The sequence below is a fragment of the Gossypium hirsutum genome, chromosome D11 (assembly GCF_007990345.1).
Source record: "Gossypium hirsutum isolate 1008001.06 chromosome D11, Gossypium_hirsutum_v2.1, whole genome shotgun sequence".
Taxonomy (NCBI): Eukaryota; Viridiplantae; Streptophyta; class Magnoliopsida; order Malvales; family Malvaceae; genus Gossypium; species Gossypium hirsutum.
In genome coordinates this window covers 57440108-57452104 of record NC_053447.1, presented here as the reverse complement: position 1 = coordinate 57452104, position 11997 = coordinate 57440108, and the positions used below count along the sequence as shown (strand labels likewise).

The 11997-nt window shown below is 31.6% G+C and overlaps 1 long non-coding RNA gene across 2 annotated transcripts; it reads left to right on the top strand.

Moving 5' to 3' along the window:
* Nucleotides 1-6726: 6726 nt before the first annotated feature.
* On the top strand, nucleotides 6727-10762 carry LOC121223328 (uncharacterized). 2 transcript variants are annotated; one of them, XR_005920657.1, is made up of 3 exons: nucleotides 6727-6872; nucleotides 6960-10046; nucleotides 10126-10762. It is a non-coding gene; the product is annotated as an uncharacterized lncRNA (long non-coding RNA). The 2 variants fall into 2 exon arrangements; XR_005920656.1 differs by having other exon boundaries at nucleotides 6960-10762.
* Nucleotides 10763-11997: the final 1235 nt, after the last annotated feature.

The window sequence follows — 11997 nt, the reverse complement described above, 5'->3', positions numbered from 1 at the left end:
GAAATTAAAACGCAACAATAACTTCCCAATTGATGCATTTATTAAAATTATCTCTATTCCCAATTTTTCTTTTTCTTTTTAAAAAAACCATATGAATATAGGTTTTATTTTTTTTGTTTATATTATATTTAAATTTGTAATTGCGGATGTTGATAAATATTGAAGGCGTAAAATTTTAGGTCGAATCATGCATAAATAGCACTAGTTTTACATAGATCCAACATGCATTAATATATCAAATGGTAACTATACTAACTTTTTCTTTTTCTTTTTTTTAAATAAACAAGTAACTTATTCATTAAAAAAAGACGTTTTCTTTATTTTTACATTTTAATTCATCTTTCTTTCCAATTATAATTATTTTAAAATATTACTTTTTTTTTGTTTCAAAAAAACATTCTAATATATATACATATAAAAGATTATGCCGAATTCACATTGTGGAAGAACAAAATTATGTATCAAATCGATTAAACATATCCTCTTCGCCTTTTCAACACACGTTTTTATACTTATATCAAATCAATACGTCAGCATTCAATCTTAATAATTTACTTCCTCAATATTAAACCATATAATATATTTTCAATATTACAAATATTTTAAATTAATAAAAAAAATTATACACAATCAATCTGTGCTTTTGATGGATAAAAAAATAAATCATTCATATATATTACAACTCTCGATTAACATTATTTTTTTCTTATAATCAAAATATCAGCAACGAACTATGTAATGCCCCAAGGTTTTAGTGGTTATGGTGGCTAGGTTTTGTTGTTAGCGTGTATTTGTTTCGGTGGTTAAGGGTTCTAGTTGTGTGCTAAGTTCATGGGTTTGAGTCTCAATTTCATTGTTTTTTTTTAAATGAGTTTGTTAAGAAAATATATTAATAATAAATCAAGTGGTTAATTTTGAAATAAATAAATTAAGTATTTAAATTATTTTGTACTTATCAATTTTTTTAATAAAAAATTAGCTCCATTGTTTTATTTATTTTAACAACAAAACTTTAAAAAAAACCCACGTTCCCTTTATTATTTTTCCTAAGCCACGCCACAAACCCCCAATTCCAAAATTTAATTTTCTTGATTTCATATTTTTCGTCTGTTATTTTAATTTTGCTTGGGGAAATTTCTTTAAACGTTGGGCTATTAATTTTTTAAGCAGTGGTGTGATTCTTGACTGTAAATCCAAGGATGAGTGTTCAAGTTCAGTTTGCTATGCATTTGTTTTTCTAGAGGTGTTGGTCGTTGTATCGTGTTAAATTGGATTAGTGACATTGTATAAATTCTACTGCATGTTAGGAGTAGTGCAAGAGGCAGTGGACGACCCTCCAACGATTTAGAATTTGCGTAGTGGCTGCTCATTCATCAGTAAGTGTGTGTGTGGTTATTTGGTTTGATTGGGGTCATTATTAGTTTTATTCCGCGAATCTTCATTAAAATCAGTTATGTTAATAATCAATGTAGGTTCTGGGATTATTCACGTTGAATCTGCATCAGGAAATAGTCAAGTGTGTAATGAGAAATACAAAAAACAGCAAACGATGAAAGTTAAAATTGGGGTCTGTTGACGCCACACGGTCCTGTACCAGGCCGTGTGTGACATACGGTCTAGGCCATTTTGGGCCGTGTGGGTCACACGGGTGTGTGGGCCCAAAATTTTAGAATTTTTCCCTAAGGTCGTACAAATCATCCCGATCACCTATGGGCCTTCCGTGGGGTCGATATGTGTTTATATAAGCCTTGAAGCATGAAATCTGTTAATCGTTAGTATGAAATTTTAGGTAAATAAACACCTGAATACATGTAATGTGATGAGATATGTTTGATCTGTTATGTATAAGCATGTTTACTATCTGTTATACGAGCATGCATGATATATACATTCTAGTATTTGTTATTCTGTTTGTATTTGGCTAAGGGGCGGGTTATGTATTATGTGGAGGAAATGTTCTGTGTGAGGTGTTAACTCGCCATTATATCGGCAACACTACTACGATTTTTTTTTTGAAAGTGTCGTAAGGACACTCAGTGGTGTGTAGGGCTGGGTGGGTGTTTTATACCCCACATGGTGTTTTGGGATGGTCGGATATAGTGTGTAGCAGATGAAGGTAGGATTGTAATTTGCATATAACTCTGATTCTGAATGAGACATTCGTCAATATCTATTTTGTTATGTATTCAACCTGTGATTCTGTTTCTGTTAAGTTACACACTAAGTTATAAAACTCACTCACTGTTTGTCTGTTACTTTCAAGTAATCTTTAGACTTAGGCGGGTCGGTGCGGCGGGAGCTCGGATATGTCTACAATTCTTTAAAACTTTATTTACATAATTTGGCTTATTTAAATTTCTGGTTTGAAAGAGTTTTGTAATTCTTAGACTCTCTAGATGTTTGGGTTGTTACCATTTTTTTTGGATTTTTATTTTGGGTTTTGGCATAACTTACTGTAAAAATATTTTACTTTGAAAAACGAATATGTTTTTGCGATCAACTATTTTTAAGAAAACAAACTCGGTTTTCCAAAATATAACGCCCAGAGAATTTTCGCTGCAAATTATTCGATTTATTTAAAAATGTAAACAATTAACGGTTTTAACTATTAAGGATGACAAACGTTTTCATATAAAATTGGTTTTTAATTAGCAAAGTTACATGAAGCTTTTCAATAAGCAAAAATCAGATTTATAACTATTTTACGTAACATTTCCAAATTCGGCCATAACATCTAGGTCGAGTTTGGGTGTTACACCTTATATAAGAATAAATCCAAAAAATAAATTCATAATTTGATAAAAAAAATACATAATAACATTTTTATTAATTTATTTTAAAAATTTATAATTTACATGAAGCCACGAATTTTGTTTAGGGGATAAACAAAATTTAAAAATTATGGGAAGTTAAAAAAATTATATTAAAAAATTTAAATTAAATTATTATTACATCCCGAAAACCAAGTTAGTAGAATTAGACATTAGATTATGGGTTTGAGAGAAAAATAAGATTTTGTGTCATAAGAATTAAAATAGGATAAAATAAATAATTAGTTAATAATAAAAATACAAATAATTATGGTATTAATAATCGGGACATTAGTATAAAAATATTAATAATAATAGAGACTAATCTGAGAATAGTGGTTAAAGTAGAGATTAAATGTGTAAATTAAAAACTAATGATTAAAAGGAAAACTATTAGAACAGGGGAGAATAGGGGAGCTTATAGGGCAAATAGCCCATTTTTCTAAAAAAAGGTTGGTTGGTTATAAGAATCGACACCCATAGCCTGTTTGTTTTTATTTTATTTTAAAATTTGGTTAGATTTGATATTGAAAGTTTTCTCTAAAAAAATTTCTATTCTTTTTTCTTCTTAAATTTCTCACCTAAACTTAGTCAAGAGTGCTAAGGCCCTACTTAGATAATTCAAATAATTGTGTTTTGGTATCTTTCTTATATACTTTATGGTATATGATTAGGGTTCATGGTTATCCCCTTCAACAATGTCGTCTTTAAAATTCAGACTTGCATTCTTTCTTTAGGAGTACAGTACATCTTATAATTGAGCTCAACACTTATTGGTAATTTAAATGATTTTTATGCATATAAATTCATATATTAAAAATGAAAATTATGCTTAAAAAAATATTTTTTTAATTAAAAAAATGGGATTTACCAAAACTTGTCTCTTCGACATTTCTTTGTTTGTTTTCAATAGCAAAGACGATTATAGTCATTACTTATAATCAAGGCTGAAGAAAATCCAATGGCAAAGCCTATAAAACCCCAAGTAATTCCCTTCTATCGAGAAAAAAACTGAAGTTGAGTAAAATCATGTTTGTTTCAGATGAACCTATCAAATGCTCTGTTGTGGCTGCGTGGCTTCATCGTTTTTAGTGGAGTATATTGACTTCTTATTCATATGGGTTTTGCTATAGTTTTGGCTCCTTAATTCAGTGAAAAAGGTTTCGGTGGTTGGTTAAATCAAAATAGGATTTGGTTATGCGTTGGATGTCTTATATGAGTATGGCACCTACATATGCATCTTTCTCCACCAGTATCTCTCATTCTAGACTGTTATATACCCAGTCTTTTGTGCTATATTAATTAATTGTTCTCTTGGATTATTGCATAAGTGTGGTGTGGAGAGTGAAATGGCCTTATTCTTGATGATGTTGCAGGGACATCTAAACTGAATTTGGTACAGATCTCATTCTTCTTTCTCATGCAATATGGGTTTTGAAGATCTTGACATATTTTTTTAATTATTATGTGGTGCATATCATGTCGAATATTGTCTGTACTAAAAATACTTTTGTACATGTCAATGAAAAATAAGGTTTTTAAATCATTTTATTTATGTAAACTTTTGTGCTAGACTTTTTTTTAAAAATCTCAACACCTTAGTGTATAAATAAATTTAGATCTTTTAAAAGCGCTTTCTTAAAAATGGGCAATGCTACACAATAAACTATTAAATTATAATTATAGGTTAAATCAATTAAAAAAACCACTTTTTTCAAAAAAAATCCTACTCTTTGGTTCATATCTATATACACATATATATATATATCAATACTATTAAAAATTGAGTTTGTGTTATGATAAATTAGACACCAATTTAATTGAAAAATATTAAAAATCAATTATAAAAATGATTAAAAATCTCTCTTTTTTTACTAAATAATAAAGGTTGATATGATTATATTTTTATAAAATGTTTAAAGCTTCAATTTAATCATTTTAACTAAAAATTTAAAAATAAATTCAATTTGAAAAAAAAACTCCTTTTTCACTAAAAACAAACCTAATCATTCAACTTTTCAAATCAAATTTTCGTTTTACTGATAGCGCTGGTTGCATCTTCTACAACATATTCTCTGATTTTCTTTTTCTTTTTTGTTTTTAGTCCATATTATTATAGTATTTGTCCATATTTTTTTCTAATTTTTATTTTGTTTACTCTATTTTCTTCCAAAGTATTGGTGGTTTTAACTTTAATTTTTAATTTATAGACCTAATAGGCCCAAACCTGAAAGTCTACACATATCAATCCAAGTATGAGAAAACTCAAACTTATAACAAACCTAAACTTAAAAAACCTTCAAAGAAAAAGACATTTTCCATAACTCATTTCTTCCAATTTTTTAATCTTTTTTCTTTGTCAGCCTCTTGAGGTCAATCAAAAGAGGAAGAAAATTTCTCAAATTAAACATAATTTTAGTTCAAAATATATAAAAAAAAAAAATAGAGGTTCATTAATTCATATTAATTTCTTAACCTATCAACAAGAGTATTATATTTTAAACATAAAAGTTTGGATTTAATTTTAAGCAATCCTATTCTTCAATTCAATTATCAAAAAATAAAATTTAATAATTACGATCACATATTATCACTTTAGCTTGGCAACAAATATAATTTCATAGTTTTAATAAGTCTTGAATTTTATAATTATGATGAGAAAAATTAATTTAATGATTAAATATGAAATTTATTTTTGAGATATAAAGAGACATTTATTCGAAATGTTCAAATAATTAATTTCTATGTACGCCATCCTTTTTTATCACTTTTCCTAGGACGTGGAGTTATCTCTTCTGAGGTTCAATCTAAATAATAAACAAATATATATCAAACTTTAGTTTTAGTAACATGCTCAGAAAAAAATTTTATTTCTTTGAAGTATGAAATTGATGTAACAATTAGTACTTACTTCTGAAAGCCCACGGTCAATATGTGAAATATATTTGCATAAATACCATACTCTAGATTTCTTTGTGTTTCACATGTCTCACAATAGTATTCTTTAAAATTATCTTCAACCACTAAATTTGTGGGTAAAAGTGAATGCAAGTGACACTTGTGCTTGACAATGGATGGTTGTAAAACACATTCAAGATGTATGTAAAACCTACGCTCGAGGCAGTTGAACAATGTGTCCATACGAGCTTGACCACATGTATTATATCAGGAAGATTTATCATTGGAAAAGCCTTTCCCCGAATGTAGAAGATGGTGATCGACATGACAATTATATTTTATCTCACGAAATTGATACTTAGCACATGAATAATGCATTGGACACCCATGCCATACAAATGAACATTAGGCCATTTATCTTCACAGCAGATTTCGCATCTAATTTCCAAATCAAAGTATAATGGAAATATGGTAAGAGGGTGTTGTGGGTGGAACGGACTCTGAACTTCCATCAACATGTGCTCAAGACAGGATTCGTGTAGAAAAATAAAATTACATTACAAATTCTAAAAAATTATATTATAAGGATAATTTATATGTATTTTATCAAATTATAACAAAAATTTATATTATTTAAATTCTAAAAATATTCTAATGCTATGGCCAAAGAAAATATCATAAAAATACATATCATAAAAGTGTTATAATATACTTATTTATAAAATATTTATGGCGAAAAAGTATGGACAAAACTTATTTATAGGGTAAATTAAAGAAATATGCCGATTGTTTTTTTTTAAATTTAAGTAAGTAGGTTTTTTTAAATATATTTATCCTGATATATCATTTTAGGAGAGAGAAATGAAAACACATCCTACAAGACGCGTTTTCAAGGCAACGGTAACTCCCTCCCCCCCCCCAACGATCACAATTCCAACGGCTACACCCCAACAATCATATTTTTCCCTATATAAACCTCTCTAAACTTCATTCTTTTCAATTCAAACTTATTCTTTCAATTCTAATTCTCTCAAAAATTTTGTTTTAAATCTTTCTCTAAATCCTATTTTCTTCGATTTTATTTTATTCCTTATAATTTGTAAAATGACAAATCAGCTTATTCGTTTGGATGACAAGCACATCTCCAACGTACAATTACAAATAGTAAGAAAATATTATTAAATTATTTAATTTTAATTAGTTAATTATTATGTTGTTAACATTATTAATTTTTTATGTTTATATACTCAGGCCGAAGATCGAATTTTGGATATATACATACACAATTTAAGTGTGAGCGCATCGGCTGTCATTCATGGACACTTGCAAAATGTGGGATTCTTATACGTGGCTCGCATGCTCGGGGGGACTAAATTGGATTCCCCACTTATCAGTACTTTGGTGGAAATGTAACACTTGGATATCACTAACAACTTGAAATTTAGGAAGCTAGGACTAAATGTAGAGGATTAGAGAATTCCAGGACCCCGTCGAGTAATTTAGAAATTTAAGTGGCCAAATTTTGGTTAGTTGGATTCCAATTTTGGTTTGACTGGGATGGAACCGGATGGTTCCAAAGTGGGAGACAATATGATTAAGAACAAATGGTGGAAAGGGCTAATGAGGACCATGCCTAAGGTGTGTATATAAGGCGTGAATTGAGACAAAATTTTTTGAATTTAGTTTATAACTTTTCCCCTCTTCATCGCACCATCTCCGGTCGTTCTGAAGAAGAGGGGTGTGGATGAAGGAAGCTCTGCATGTTGCAGAAGAAGAGTGAGTTCGATTCTGGTAATAGAGAATGGAGGAATGAGTAGGTTTCCTTATGTATCTTTGTGCTTATGGGTCAAAGAAAGAAGTAGGATAGGACTCTCAAAACTTCTGTGTAATTTGAGGTTCTGGGTTTCTAAGAACTTATCCCGTTGGTTTAACCAAAATATGGTTGTCATGTTTAGCTGCCAAGACGGAGGAGGCTCTGGCGTTTGGATTAGCTGAGCTGCCAAGGATAAGAAAATGAAGTGAGTATCTATACATTGCCTTCTGGTTGCTAAATGTTTTTCTGAGAACTTGTCATGCTAATGTTGATTGTAATAGTTGATGATTGTTGAATGGTTATTTGGCGTAGTGCATAAGGATGTTATGTATGGCATGTTTGATTAGTGTATGCATGAGTTGGAAAAGAAATTACCAATGGGTTAGATAGAGTTAAGAATAGGAAAAAGGGGTGATTCTATTAGATACTGTCAAACGGTGTTGCTAAGCGCACCCGTGATGAGCAAAGCTCTGGGCCTTGTGGAGGGGACACTTTAGTGTTCGAGCATCAAGGCTAGAATGACGAATGGAGGAATGGAAGGACTGCAACAAGAAAAGTAAATAAAAGATCATGGCTAGGCCATGGATCCGATTGGAGGCTATACACCTAGAAATGAGTACGACCATAGCTGAAAGATGTTATGACATCATGGTAAAAATAAGTAAGACCATATTTGAATGGTATGACATCCTGGTAAAAATGAGTAAGACCATAGCTGAAAGATGTTATGGCATCATGGTAAAAATGAGTAATAACATAGTTGAAAGATGCTATGGCATCATGGTAGAAATGAGTAAAATCATAGCTGAAAAATGCTATGGCATCATATGAAAGCACGTCAAAATGGCTAAATAGGACTAAGACCTTGGCTGGAAGACGCCATGGCATCATTTGATAGTCCGCTGAGACACAAAACATGGAGTAGTCAGCTAGGACTGTAACATGGGGAAGTCCGTCAGGGTGTAAAGACATGAGGATTGTAATTGGAAAGCCCGCGATTCATGAAGAATATCAAGGGTGAAAGTGGAGTTCGTGAGTGACTAGAGGGATAAGTCATATGAAGAAATGAGTGGGCCTGCCCAAAGAATATAGACCACCGAAATAATGTGTGACACCAAGGTTATGTCTCAACCCAGATAAGGTGGAAAGAAAAGAGGCTTCTTGGATAATAAAAAAAAAGGTATTCATAGTATATATACTTACTAGTTCGACATGGAATTTACGGATCCCAAATAAGTTAAACAAGCATAGTTATGTCTGTGCTAGAACGCAATACTATACATATATTAAAATGATGGAAAGGATTAGCCGAAGGGCTTAATAGGCTGAACCGTGTCTGATTGAGAGGAAGTGTATGCCAAGGCCGGATGGCCAGCAAAGTCCACCAAAAGATAGGTGAAAGTAGAGGTTAGATCTACCCAAAGAGAAGGGCCATAATTTCGTTAAGATCCCAATCTAGGAACTATTTATGTTAAGAAGCCTTCTTTGGGAATATTTTAACAAGAGCAAGGGTCTCAGCATTTCTAGTGAGTCCTGATACTCCAAGGCAGTAAGGATAGTGAGAGTTCGGGAAAGATGTAAATGTAGAAATTGCTTAGGCAATTGCCAAACGTCATATTTTACTTAAATTTGAGTTGAATGCCTCATATTTTACTTAAATTCTATATGTGTATCTCATTGAATGCACCTAAAATTATAAGTTTTATACTCAAATACAGGTTAGTTAAAGATTCAAAAATGAGTGAGGGACCAAACAAGACACTTCTAGGTGCTAGGAGAAATGGATAGTTGTGCATGTGCATAAAGGGGCACTTGTAGAGGCTTCGCCTCAAGGATTAAGTCGACATATATTTTCAATTCTTTGTCCAAAATTTGTAATCAAACCCAAAAGTTATGTTAAATCATTTTAATTAGTGTAGCATTGGATACCCAGACCTAGCGATCAGGTCAGGTAAAGGGTGTTACAGGAAAGATGGAGGCCACACACACACATATATTTTATCTTTCCTACGGTGAGTGTACAATTACACTCGAGGACATTGGTTTACAACTCGGTCTATCGGTCGATGGGGAAGTTGTTACAGGGCTAGCGACGAGTGTTGATTGGTGTGCAATATAAGAGCAACTACTAGGGAAGGTTTCGAACAAGTTTAGGGGTAGCCAGATCGATATGGGATGGTTGGAGGATAACTTCAAACATAACAAGGCCTCCGTGAGTGATGTTGTGAAAAAAAATTTGCAAGCGCATTCATCTTGAAGTTGATCATGGGTGTGCTTATACCGTATCAATCTCAAAATTTGGTACATTTAAGGTGTCTACTACTATTAGTTTACTTGAAAAAAATGAGACGGCTCAATTAAGGATCAACAGTGCTGGTGACATTATACCGAGAGATGTGTCAAGCGATGAAACTAGAAAAGTTAAGATCGACAGTTGCATGCTCGTTCTTTAATCGTGGGCATGGTATGACTATCATTTTTACGGTCCCAAGTGGACCTCCTTATGAATTCTCATTCATAATATGGTAAAATTCATTTGATAATATCATTATCCTTATATTTATTTCATTACTATAATTTTAAAATAACATATTATTTGAATAGGTGGAACAATCGCATGAGACACACAAGTATACCAATTGAGCTCGAGGATATCCAGCTAGAGTTAGATCAACAATTCGAAGAGGAGGTTAGTTTATGAAATTTAAAGTTATATAATATCTTCTTCAACATTTTGAAATTAAATATTAGACACGTGATAAAATTTATAAATTGTACTGCACTTTGTATGAATACCATATGTCGATCTAAGAATTCAAGAATGCATCTCGGCCAAATTTTTCGCCAATCACAACATATGGCATGTCACAGTGCCATTGATCGTTTTTACAGTAGTTGAGATGCATGAATCCAACCAAGTGATGCGACAGTTCAGGAGTACGCAATGTATTTCGCCGTCATCCCAGGATCTCGATGACATGCACAAGATCGACTTATGGGGGAGACTCAAGGAAGATTGGCCAACATTCCATAAGAACTATATCGACATGTGGTAATATAGGTACGATTACTTGCCAACGTGTGAACCATTTCTCACACCAAAAGGCTTGTGTACCATTTCCACAAGAATTGTTCTTTACTATCTTGATCTAGTCCGACATAAAAATGTTGTAGATGAATGGTCGTATTGATTCAACCTCCAAAAGCCTTGATTAAACTTATCTTCAATTTTTCCCAAGCTTGACCAACTGTGTTCGTCGGAGTTTTCTTAAATTGCAACAACTCCTTATATGTTTTTAACATCACAGACATAGGTATAATACATTGTAAGAACCATTGCATAAATTCTTTCCAAGAATTAATGGTTTCTGGCGGTAATGTTTCCAACCATTATATGATTTGTCCTCCGGGTACAGATAGAACTAAAAGCAGCTTGATTACTTACTCTGAAACTATTGTACAACCCACTGTACTACATATTTGTTCGAATCGTCTCAAAAAGGCTACAGGATCCATATTTGTGTCTTCACTAAACTGTAAATTTGTAGATACCTAGGTTAGCAAAGCTGTATTACTATTGAACTGAGTTTGATTGATGATTGGTTTAACAATATTGGGTTTCACCCAATTTGCATCAAAAGTGGTTTATCCTACCGGTGTTATCATCCTGTAATTGACTAAAATCTAGCCAGAAGATAAAAACAGAAACTAAAATAAAATAATAAAAATAGTTGTATCTATAAATTTTAACTTTCCTATTTATCTTATTAATTGTAGAAAATAAAATTTTGTTTTAATGCCAAAACCTCCTCGGCAACGACGCCGACAACTTGATCACTGCCAAACGTGTGAACCCTTGACTAAAAAACATCACACCAAAATATATAAAATTAAGTAAACAATATCTGCAAGTATATGGGTCAGATTGTAATATAGTAAGTGTTACAACAGAACAAAATGAAGTATTTTGAGGATCGTACCCAAGGGATGACGAATTAAATCAGAAATTTATTTCTACAATAACAAGTCTAAATAGTAATAATTAAAATCTATATTACAACAACTAATAAAAGAGATATAAAATCATAAAATAAATTCAACTAAATTAAATCACATAAAATAAACAAACAACTAAACCAAGTTAACAAGTAGAAGATTAACTCGTTTCAGTGGTTGTCGTTAACATCAGAATTTGAGGTTAAATGGAATTAACTATTAATTAACTAGTATTACCTTCTGACCTCTACTAATTAACTAATCTACCAGTACTCCTTTATCTCCCAACCTCGCTTTCCCCATCGGGATAAATTACGATTTACTCAACAACCTTATCTCCCAATTTTGTTTAACCTAAATGACTTTTTAAGGACTCCAATCCTACAATTTAAGCACATATAATTTAAAACCAATTAGTTCTTATGGGAAACCCATATCCCTCCATTAAATACTCACACATCTACTCATTAATCTTTCGAG